The sequence below is a fragment of the Geospiza fortis genome, unplaced genomic scaffold (genome assembly GCF_000277835.1).
Source record: "Geospiza fortis unplaced genomic scaffold, GeoFor_1.0 scaffold173, whole genome shotgun sequence".
In the NCBI taxonomy this organism is placed as follows: domain Eukaryota; kingdom Metazoa; phylum Chordata; class Aves; order Passeriformes; family Thraupidae; genus Geospiza; species Geospiza fortis.
The window spans coordinates 3,456,693-3,469,147 of NW_005054334.1; positions in this window are offsets into that span (position 1 = coordinate 3,456,693).

Sequence of the window (12,455 nt, forward strand, 5' to 3'; positions counted from 1 at the left end):
AGAGAAGTGACTTGACTGGAGTCACAGGACAAGAAAATGAGCCTGAGTCATACACATGACTTAATCTGCCATTTTAAAAGGATGGAAAAGGTGCTTTTTAGGATATGAACACTTGTGTGAGACATCTGCAGGCTTCTTGGAGGCAGTATTTGGAAAGCAATCGCCCGTTTTAGCTCGCCTCTGGTGGCACAGTTAGTACGGGACTGCATGTCAAGGAGACATCGCATCTCCTGCGAGCAGCAGGAGTTCCTGGCTGCCCCTTGTGTGGGCATGGAATGGCAGAATGGATTGGAGCAGCATCTCAGCCTGTTCCAAGGGGCTTATGAAAACTTCCCCACCCTCTGCCTGTGGGAGGTTAAGGGCACCTTTCCCAAGCCATTTCTTAACCAAGTCAGGAAACCAAGCAACAAAACCCAGGGCCCTGTGCCATCATCAGCCCACCACAGGAGTGCTCACAGGGTCTCCATTCAAAACATCGAGCAATTTCTATAAGTACCAAAAAGTCCAATCCTAGGAGCCCAGGGCTTTGTCTGTACAGAGGAAGCGGCTGGCACAGCTTTTGAAAACCACATTATTCCACAAGAGCTATTCCAGAAGAGCACTTAGGCAGACAGCCCTTTAAAGGTGAATTCCTTCACAAAGTACACTTTTTTCCCAGAACAGAATGAAGAGGGTGACCCTTCTGGTGCTGCTGAGCAGCTTTGCAGCAGAAAATACCTCACTCTGTAAACAGCCTTCCCTTCATTATCCTTTTAGTTTGTAAAATGGTTCTCAGAAAGGTCAATGAATGCACAGAATCTTAAGACCATTTTCCACCCCAAAGAGCTACTTTGGGCAATAAATTACATTCTACAACTTTAAAATGTAGTGTGATCATTAATTGCTCATTTGGCTTCCACCTGGTGTTGTACACAAACCCCACAGAGCCCACACTGTAGAGGCATCCCTTCATCTTCTCCTTCCATTTTACAGGTTCTGCTGCTGAGCAATGCATCTCCATCCTTGAGGGACGTACTGGAATGAGACACACCACTGTGATATGCATTTCCTCTCACTCGAGATCTTGTACCTGTTTGGACAAGAACCAAGTCAAACCATTACCATAAAATATTAAGTATCCAGCTGATTTTTTCTTTACATGCTCACAAACTTCATCCATAGTTGCAATAGGGAAATCAGGAGGGGTTTTGTTGCTGTTGGGGTTTTGTTTTTTGTCTCTGGTCAGAGCTAAGATGAGCTGCAAAAGCTCTGTGCATACAATGGGTCTCAGAGTAGGAGTGGCAAAATATCAAATCAGCCAAGGTTTGAAATTCAGACTGAAGTAACAGGAGAACTCTATTGTTAAAATGGAATCACTGGAAGGAATAGAGACAGTACTGGAGGACTGAGTTATGTCTCCATCGTAGTCTTGAGATCTTTAGGCTAAGCCTTGACAAAAGTATTCAATACTACAGTATTGGGAGTGATCCTGCATTAAAAAGACACAATAAAAGGCAGATTTTGCTACCTCTAATTTATTTTGAGTTAATCACTAAGGATATATTATAGGATTAGAGACCTCCCTTCTGTCTATCAAGATGTCCTGTCTAGACCACGGTCCAGCATTGCAGCTAGGAAGGAAGTGATGAATTAGAGGGCTGTGCCCCTTGATACTAAAGAGATGTCAGGTCAAGTCAGGAATACAACAGATTGTATGTGACTGGAAAAGAAGGGAACAGTATTATCAAAACATCAACTAGAGAATTCAGGAATGGGTATTTTTCTAAATGAGAAATAAATAATCTGTATGTCAACTGTACAAACACAGTAAATTGTAGCAGTCCAAGACCCACAAGATTCACTATTTTTATAGGTGATTGTGAATTTCTTTATACATATAATTAAGAATAACATGATAAAATAATTATTTTTTTTAAAAAAGCAAACTGGAAACAAGGCCACTTGCAATCGTTGCAAAACCAAAACCGAGTTAGAGGATTTATGGAGACATACATCACTATATCACATGTGATCTATCAAAAAGACAAAGGAGATAAGAAAAACTGTCTATTTTGAGAATGCACAAGGAATTTTTTATTTAAGATAAAAAAACAAACTAGTAATAGATAACAATAGGACTGAAAGAGACATCAAGAGATTATCTATCTCAAAGCAGTCTGATGTCCATTTGGCTGGGGAGGCTGTGAATTTTTTTTATCTTTTGAGAAAGAACAAGGCAATTTCAGCCTTGCCTATCCTTGCCATTACCCTTGTTGTCTACCCTTCACTGTGCCGTGCAATTTTATCTGTAAAAAATATGCAATATTTGAGCTAACTTCTACTTTTAAAAGTTTAGGTAACAGAGACTCTAATTCTTGCATGCTTTTTTCTACTCCAAAAGAGAAAAGAATGCCAGCATAACCAGTTCTAAAAAAAATGCCCAAACATGATGGATTATGTCATAGTGTGTGCAGCTTGCTCTTGCCTGCTCATGACCTTTGGAGCTGAAACATGCAACCCTGGAATATGATATTGCCGCTCTCAGTAATTTGCCATAAGCTTTGTACTCAATGTGCAAGGCCTCAGGACTGAGATTTGTCAGGTTTGCTTGCTTTGAACTTCTCTCGACCCTTCTGCATCTTTTCCTTGGTTAGCTGTGACAGCAGTTTCCATAATTAACCAGGTCTGTGGCTAATTTGTTTTACTTCTGTTTATCTGTGTGTGGTACAACCATCATTTTATATAAACAAGAGAAACAGTTATTCTGTGTAGAAAAAGAGACTTATGACTAGCACGGTGATGCAGCACAGAGAAATGCAGGCATGGAGCAATAGCAGAAGCCTCAAGAAATGGGGGCACGAGATTTGCTGAGGAATACAGGGATATAAAGGCAACAGGCAGGCACAGGCTTGGCAGGGCTGGCCTGATGGCTGTGAGCAACTCACAGGTGATCAGCCAAAGAAAAGCTGAGCTGAAGCTGGAATTAGCGGTAACAAAGAGGAAAAAGAAAAAAAAAAGTAACATTCATAATAGGCACTACATGCCATAAAATCAGATGTAGTGTGGTGCTGGTAGGTGTAGGTGCAGCAAAGTTGAGGCCCTGCCAGGATCACCTTTTCCAGCCCCAGTATTCCTGGAGCTGTAGGCTCTTTGACTCTCTCAACCCTAAACCTAACCCTAGCCACTATCCTAACCCTTTAAACACATTTATAACTCATGCTAATAGATATTTTTTAAAATATATCTTTTTAAAGCAGCTTTCTCTTTTTTAACACTTCTGCTTGAGCAACTGGTGCTGCAACCTTTTACAGTTTATCGGTCTCTGCACAAAAAAAAAAAAAGCTCTATTTTAATCGCTATTGAAAAAAACCCGAAATGCAGTTGGTAAAATATATTACTCTGAATCATGAAATGTATACTTTGGGAAGTGCAGGTCTTTTTTTAAACTGTGAGAGCTTTCTAAACAGCTGTTGCAAATTCCAAAATAACTGCTCTTTACTAACACCACATACATAGATTTTTGTTCTGGAATAAGTGCACCTTGTTCTACTTCAGCTTAATATTAACTTTATGATAAACAGAAGTAACAGACTAATTATGAAATAAGACTGCCCACATATGTAGCTAAGTGGGAGTAGTAATTGCAATTGCATATATCTTTGTTCATTTGAATTACCTCCAAGATCAGATAAAAGTAGGCTGAAGAAAGCAATAATAACATCTATTTAATATGAAACTGTTATCAGTCTTCAGTTTTGGTGACAATGCCTCTGACAAGCTTGCATTTGAATCAAAGCTCAGTCACAGCCCTGGTTAAAGTCCATGGGTGAATATGTTCATTTCACTAAGTAAACCAGAAGAATTGACTAACCAATCCTCTGCTCACAGATTAAATGGGAAGCCATTCCCCAAGGGAATGAAGTACATCCCATGGCCAGTCCCTGGCACCAGGGGCCTGATCAGAGTACAGAGCATGGCCAGGCTCCTACACTGCCCTAAATAATGCCCCATGTTCCAGCTCTCAGAGTGAGCCTGAGCTTAGCCTTAACCCAGCAAGGCATTATGATTTGCTTTTCTCCTATTTGCATTCCCTCTGGTGCTTATCTGAACAGGAAAAAAGGAAACATGGATTCAGGCAGCTGGGAGATGAGGGAGAGAGACAGGGAAAGACTGCCTCAGCATGGTGTTGGATCAGTTTTGCCATTTGGTGAACTGTCACTGTTCCTGTAGACAGAGGGATTTCTCTGGGACTGAATACAAATACAGGGGGTAGAATTTGTCTGGCAGCAGCTGAACACATTGGTGCCTAATAAAAAGTGAGAGAGAAGCAACAAGGATTTCTTGCAGGAAGCTGAGTCAGAAAACTTGATTTAACTGCAATAACTCATGAGAAAGGGAGTTAAAACAAGAAAATGTTTCAGTGCTGCAGAACATAGGCCTCTGTGTGTGTATTCTTCAGAAAGAGATTCTGACTTCTAATGCAAACAAAGTTGGAAGTACTGCAAATACTGTCTTAACTGTTATGGTCAAAAGAGTCAATGCTTCTTTAACTTATTCACACACTAGTACTGAAATTTAGTCTGAAAAAGACACAAAGCAAAGCAGCTTGATGTACCAAGCATAGGCCATCAGAGTTTTCGGTGTTAGCTGAAAAAAGCATAATTCTTTGAATATCTTTTTATCCCCTTTAATGCATTCCAGCTCAAAGAAGCAGAGTGATTCTGTTGTCAAGTAGGGTGAATAATGACTTTGAGTACACTGCTCTGTTTTGTACTCAGGACAACGTTTTCATTAGCATGATTCAGAAAGAAGAATGTATTTAAAGTGCAGCTAATAGAAAATTTTAAATTTCTAGGTCATGGCAGATTTCACTGGTCACATAAAAAATGATGAATTACAGGAAAAACATTTTTACATTCACATTTGGAAGAAATTCAGCACTGGTAATTGAGACATTTCTTCATTTAAAAAACACACCAAATTTTGAACAGCCTGTGCTTGAAAAACTAATAAATTTAACAGTCTTTCCACATTCCTTATCAGTTTGGAAAAGCTCAGGTTTTTGAGCTTAGCCTCTGGAAAGGAAAGCTGGTATCAGCTTTCCTTTTAAACCAACCATGCTGCAGAATTGAACATGCTCCTTCTTTGGGCAGTTTTTTACTCTTGGCTTTGCCCGCTGCTTCCAATTGAGTTTGTATGTAAACCATAGATAAAAACCCCAGTCATGCTGCATTTGTGTTCTATATGTTTGCCAGGCTATTGGCACAAGAGATCATAAGCACTTTGTTTTTCAAACCTCAAAACTTGGATAGGCATTGAGTGCATCATCATCCAGTTATTTTTACATAAGAATAATATTTAAAGGTCTTAGGAATTGTAATTGGCTTTAAAATACTGCATCCTTGATTTTGCTACAATAGAGCCTTATTTCTCAGTAATGATCTGGCTAATAATTTTCTTCAATCTCAAACCTTTAAACTTTAGAGATTCATTAGCCTGATTATTCTTTTTTAAGCCATTGTTCTCCTTTCCATGGATTACCATGGTTTCTTTACTTTCTAGCCTTACTGGGAGAGTGTTCTTTATTAAACACTTCTCTGTCCATATTTGAAAAAAAACCTGTTAATCTCTCCTTCTCATGTTTTTGCTGAATTGGTGATTATAAGTGACATATCTGTGTTTCTGAAACTCTGTGCAGCTGCACAACTCCTACTCAATAACAACTCCCACAGGGGTTCAATATACCCCAGTACTTTTACTGCAGTCTTTCTTCCTATTTTGTCTGTCCTGCACTGTTGTTCTTCCACTGGATTATTAAGGCAGCACTTCCTGTTTTAACAGTCAGGCAATCCAAGACAGAGGAATAGGTCAGAGTTTCTGAGACCAGAGTTCACACATGACCTCTGTCCTTTGGGCAGTAAGCATCAAACAAGAAGGAAATTATAAGACACTCAAGTATTTAATTTCAAAATTTTATTCAGTATTCAGAACTGCAGCCATGAGATGTTCCCAACTGACCAGCCACAGTACCCCAGCCTCAGCTATCACATGCTGCTGATGCAGCAAAAGCAAAGTGGAGAGAAGAAGCTGAAGAGAACAACAACCATCTTTCATAGTGGGCATTTGTTAGAAATGACTGAGTGGTCTTGAAGAACATTTTCTAAAGTAAAAGCATCTGCAGATCAGCTCAGGATTCTGAATTGTCTGGGTGAAGGACATTCCTGGGTATTGCTTCAGGAGGAATTCAAGTATATTTGAAAGGATAGGGGACCTGCTTCCAAAGAAATGAATAATATCTTCTCACCCATTTTTCTCAGGAAGACAAAAGGGTTTAAGTGGTAATGGGCATGGACCTTACTGGCTTAGGGGCAAAATCTGTGAGAAAAACTGACAAAAAAGCAACACTAAAATGTACAAAGCAATCCCACTTCTACACTGCCTTTACATGAGCAACTGCCCTTAAGAATCTTTTTTTTTTTTTTGTATGACAGGGTGTATATTGGTGCCAACAAATCAGCTATGTCAGCAGGAGAGAGAAGAATTAACTCAATCTATGACATCATGGCCTATCCTTCTCAAACACTGCCTCACCTCTCTAGGATGAGGTGTTATTTTTAGTCCTCTACTTTCAAACATATGTTGAGACTGCTTCCAAATGCTTTCCTTCTTATCCTTTTCAAGCTTTGCATCTTGGGTGTGTGGGGGTCTGAAATACTAAATATTAGCAGTCCGGATTCTCTGCGCTTAGCACATGTCAGTGCGTCCAAAAGCTAAGGAAACTATTTGCACTACTTAGGCACACAAAGGAGCACACACACACACACACACACACACACACACACACACACACACACAAGCAGCTTTGATGGATTCCAGCTGTCTGGGATTGACAAACACATACCCATCTGTGGATACACGCTCTCCTTGTTCACATATGGGGAGCATGTATCACAGCATTGTAAAGGCCTTCACAACAACAAGCCTGAAAATTCTTAGTAAAACAAATAGTGTTTAACCTTTTCTTCCCCATTATATACCTGGAAAAGTCACTGGCTTATATTTTACTTGTTTGGACTTAGAAGATTTGCTTGTTTGATGAGGATGGTACTTGTTAGAAGCTTGTCCATGTAGAGAAATGAAGGCCAGAAAAAAATTCAGTAATTTACCATATTGTTAGGATTAAGGCCTTATTTCTCATGCATTCCCTTTAAAAATCTGGCCCATCCCCAAGTGAAACATAGCTATCTCTAGGGCAAAATACAGCAGCACTAGTGCTAGCAACACCACGCTGCAGGCATGGGAAAAGGAATAAAAGCATCCTCTCCTGTTGAAATGGCAGGAGAAATTTCAGGGTCATAGGAGGCAATTGTAGTCTTGCAAAACAGCTATGACATCAGGGAATGTCCTTATCTAGTGAAAAGCAACTGATGGAATTATTCCATAAAGCTCCATAAAGTCAGCTGTCTCCAACAGAAACGAGTTTGGAATGTTTCTTCCTTCAAGATTGATTGACTCCATAAACTGCTTTCACAAAATTAACAAATCACAACACACGTGTGTTTCAGTCTGCCAGCCTCAATAGAAAATGACACTAGCATCACATGGTTACTGTATTTTTCTAAGACCGTTTTATAAGCAAACTAATTTCTCCCAAATTCCACTCCCTGCATAATTCCTTAGTGAACTGTGTTTCCCCCTTGCCACTCCACAGTGACAAAGCAGCACCAGTTAAAGGGCTTTTTCTAACATGCTGTAATGGCAATGTCCTGCCTGTGCAAGAGGAATGTGGCTGGCAGTATGGCAGTATCACTGGGATGATACTTACACATAATGATACTTACACATAAACAAGGACAGGGATTCCAAAAAATAAAAAGTGACCTGGATTCCATCAGCATTGCTCTAATAGGGACTATTAAAAGAAAAGACTAAACCAAACTCAATTCAGCTTGGTCAAGAGAAGCCAAAGATTTTGCTTCCACTTGTTGACAGACATGTGGCAGCACAAACTTTCATTACAAAAATATGTAGAAGTCAGCAAGTTGAAAACTGAGTAAATTATGCATTATGCTGAGAAAAGTCATTGGCACCATGAGTAAATATAAAAGAAAATGTTTACTATACCTAATTTCAGATTTTAAGAAGAATAGCTTGCTCTCCTGCCAGCTTGTTTTCAAGGGCTCTGGATTTAAACAGAGCAGACAGACTTGTGACTGATGACCTATTCCTTCTCACCCCACCTCCTCTCCCTGCTTCAATGTACAAGACAGGAAAATTCCCAAAGTGTGTAACAATATAGGCATTGTTCTTAACTTCAATTTAAGAGCAATATAATTCAGCTTAGTTCCAAAGTATTTGTAGTGAAATAAATGTTTGACTCTATGAACACCAGCTTTGAATATCCTCACAGGCTTCTTTATCTGGTTCAGTGTTCCCAGCCTCTGATTCAATGCAGCCTGTGTGCATTTACCACTACCATTCCTTCCACTGCTCATACTTTCTTCCATGCTGCTTTACCCAAATATCCTTCCCTTGCCTTTTTTTTTTTTCCTTCTGCCTTACTCTCTTTGCTCCCTGTTCTTAGAGCTTTTCCCTTTTTTGTGTGACAAATAAGCATTTTCCCTTTTTCCTAAAATACTAACCAAAAACATGTCAAAAATTCCTGTGGTTTTCTATTAGATATTTGAAAGCAATTTGCTACTCTCTACCTAGCTACAGTGGTCATGCTATTGCATTATACTCCATCATCCAGATTATTCAGGTCTCAAGATATCAAACTTGGAATTAAATCAAGGGCTCATAATTAAGTAGTTAAATTTTAGTGCAATGGGAACTGCAGTTCCCATTGACTGCAAAATAAGTGCTTATTATTGCAGCATTTTGGAAAGTGTCACTACCTACCTAGGTGACTAAATACCAGATTAAGACATTTGTTTTGGATGCTGCAATCCCCATTTTTTACTGGCAGATTATCCTTTTTTGCAGCCCATTGCACACTGGCTCACCTGTCCCAATTTAGATTACAAGCTTTCCCGTGTTCTACGCCAGGCTTGACATCTTTAACATGATCCCTGGCAACAAGTTATCACTACCAGTTGTTTAATCTTGGAACTGAAGTTGCACATTACTTCAACTGTAAATGAATGAATGAATTGTGAGAACAGCTTGTCTGCTGACCCATGAAAACAATTTCCCTTTCTTTCAGAGTGACAAGATTTAAATCTTCAGAGACTCAGATTTTCATTTGCTTTTATTTCCAGAATGAATCAAATTACACAGATGTGTGAGCTAGGAACCCGTTTCTAAATATGACATCCCTTCCTTCCCATAAAAAGATTAGATTCTTTACAATATTTAAGCACTTGGTGTGAAAGTCAAAGTATAATTTTCCCTGTACCACATTCTTCCCTTACTTCTTTTCTAAAGGAAATGTCTGCTGTATCTTGGATCTTGGCTAGTGGGTACAATATAGGCAGTGAATGTTGCCTGGGGAATGATGACCTGCAACAAATAGCAATCCTTGAACAGCACAGAAAGTGCAAAATGTGCTTGTGGGCATTGTGTTTGAAATCAGGGTGATAGAACATCTACTGAGGACTTCAAGAAAGTCTTTCTGAATGGTTATGGAACAACTCCTGTTTCATGTCATCTGACAAATTGATGAAAAAAAACCCCAAAAATCCAACAAACCCAAACTGACAACCTTTTCAGTTATAGTGACAAGATGGAGAGTGCTGAGGAACACATTCAGTGCTGGCAGCTCAGTGTGCAGCTGCAGTGGCAGCCGCAGGTTGGGCTCTGGGCTGTGAGAGCCCCAGGCAAGAGGCCACCCAGGGCTTTCTTTGGGGTCCTTTCTTGGAGGCACACAGCTTGAGCTGCTATTTTTTTGCTGCCCCATGGTTAAATTATTTTAAAGATCCAGATGTCTGAGACTCTAAGGGAAATCCTAGCTCGAGCCAGTAAGGAAACCTTGTCTGACTGTGGGAGTGTAGGGGTGTAGGGAGTCAAGTGAGGCCCTGCTGGGTCACTGGAGCTGCCCACTGACGAAGGGCTCCAGTCCCAGGGTGTCTGACAGAGTGGCTTCTGGATGGTCAGACAAGGAAAGTTTCCTTAAGAGCAATGAATACTTCTAATGAAAGCCTGAGCTTCTGTGACACATCCAATTGCTGGCTGCACTTATTTGTGAATACATTTTTATCCTGCATTCTTACCAGTCTTACCAGTCTTCTCTGAACTGCTTGTCATCTTGAAAGAATCTGGAGAAGGAAAGCAGAACAAAAAACACAGTTCCTAAGTTTAGAATCCAAGACTTAGTTTATGTTTTATTTTCAGTTTCAGAGAGAGAGCACTCTCCATTATGGCTCATTTTGCTTGGGCATTTAATGCAAATTCAAAATTTATACTTTCAGGGTTTGCTTTACCTTGTGAACCAATGAGCTTTAGTGCTGCTGAACACACTTGACCCTCTGCAGCTACTTGTATGACAGTTGTTACCTACCAAGATCCCTTCTGCCTGGTCCTAATATGTCTCATATTTGCATCCCTTGCTACCCCAGGGAACAACACAGAGCAGGAAACCAAAACCAACCATATTGCTGTAAATACTCCTGTACCTTGCTTTCACAGGTCTCACAGGAATGGGTTCTGAACTGGCATCCTGGAGTAGTGCAGACCATTGGTGAGCTGTCATCTGCATTCCTCAAAAGCCTGAAAAGCAATGTCATCTGCATAGAAGTTGGCAGCAGATACCCAAAAGGACTTTCTGGGCCACACAGTCCATTGTCATGTTGTTGCAGACTCCACATCATCTAAAGACCACATTACTTCCAATTTTTGCATTTGATAAGAGGCCATCCACAGGCATACCTTTCTAACACAAAGAATTAGTGTAGAGTAAGACCTATAGATCAAGGCATCCTGGGCGGAAAAAAGACCACCCAGGTTGGATACAAAATTCTTATTTTGATTAGCAGGGTCCAGGGAGAATGCTTACCTGTGTTCTTATGACTCACTCTTTGGTGACAGCAGTTTGTTCATCTTGAATTTTTCTGGTTCCAACTGGGAATGGTCCCAGTTATTGTAGCTTCTTGGAGCTTTTTGGAGTGTGTCTAAGTGAAGGTATAGAAGGAATGGTGAAAGAACATGGAAGAGGAAAGAATACTTAGCACTTCTCTCACACCTTCATAGCATGCTATACACACTGACCTTCACAGAATCTCCTGATGCAGTCCATGATACACAAGTGTGCTTGTTTGTACAGGCAAAGCACAGCTGATGCTCTTCTGAGGCCTGAGATGAAACCACCTTGGCAGGGAATTTAGAATCCAAACTCTGTTTGCTCTTCCTTATAAACATCACAGCAGCACAGTCCAAAGGCCAAACATCTTGTCTCCAGCAGCTGCCAGTGGTGAAGGGTTACAGCAGCACCAAACACCAACCCACAAGGAGAGATGATTGAGACCCTTTCCCTGGTATTCCCTTTTCCTGAATCTGCTCATCAGGAATGTACAGACTGGAGGCTTCAATTTCATCATTTCCTGGAAAGGACATCTTAAATAAGCCATGGAAACAGATGACTGAAAGTAAGAGGCAAGGAAAAGAATGAAATACAGATGTGGAAGCAAGCAAAGAGTAGCCAGGTAATAGCAACAGAGTGAAATAAAGCTCAACACAAGCTTTCACTGCTATGTGGGCTGCACATGCTCTCTGAACCTTTGGTCTGCCAGTCACCAAGGACAGCCTGATGGCAAACTCTGGCAGGAAGCAATGGATTCTCTCCAGACCATGGGAGTGGCTCAACTGCCTGAGTATTTCTGTAAACTCCTTCAAGTGAACAGTTGGCCAGAATGGTGAGCAATGACTGGAAAACCTTCTCAGAGGCCTGGGAACTTTGCATATTTCATGCATGGTTTCATTTACCCTTTTTTTTTCTTCTTAAAGCAGAGGATACATGTTTTCCACGTTAGTACATATTAGAGAGGCCAAAGTACACAAATGTAAACATGTTGTATGTATGTGTGAATTCAGAGAAGGAGGGCAGGAACTGAGTTTGAAAGACAAGGGCAACTGAGGGTAACTTACAGCTTGCAGGAGCTGCATTTCCTGACATGAGCAAAACTGTTCTCACCTATCATCCATTCTGAAATTGCATTGCAAAGCTGTGTCTTGGACTCATCAGTACTGAAACATGACTGTGGGAAACAAGCAAGACAACGCTTGACTCAGCAGTGAAGAGAAAAATAAATAGGGTTTAAGGAAAAAATAATGACAACTCTACATACTTTTAAATCCAGAGATCATGCACACAGTGTTCTTTTGAATAACAAAGTCTACATTTCAGCCAAGGTAATGGCTGCAGCTTTGAAAAGCCACTAGGGAAGAAGTACGTGATTTGGTAAAACAATAAGGATAAAAACATTTCTCCTTCCTCCTTTCTTTAAAGGTCTGGTTAGCAAAATAGAACAAGAAGAAAGAGT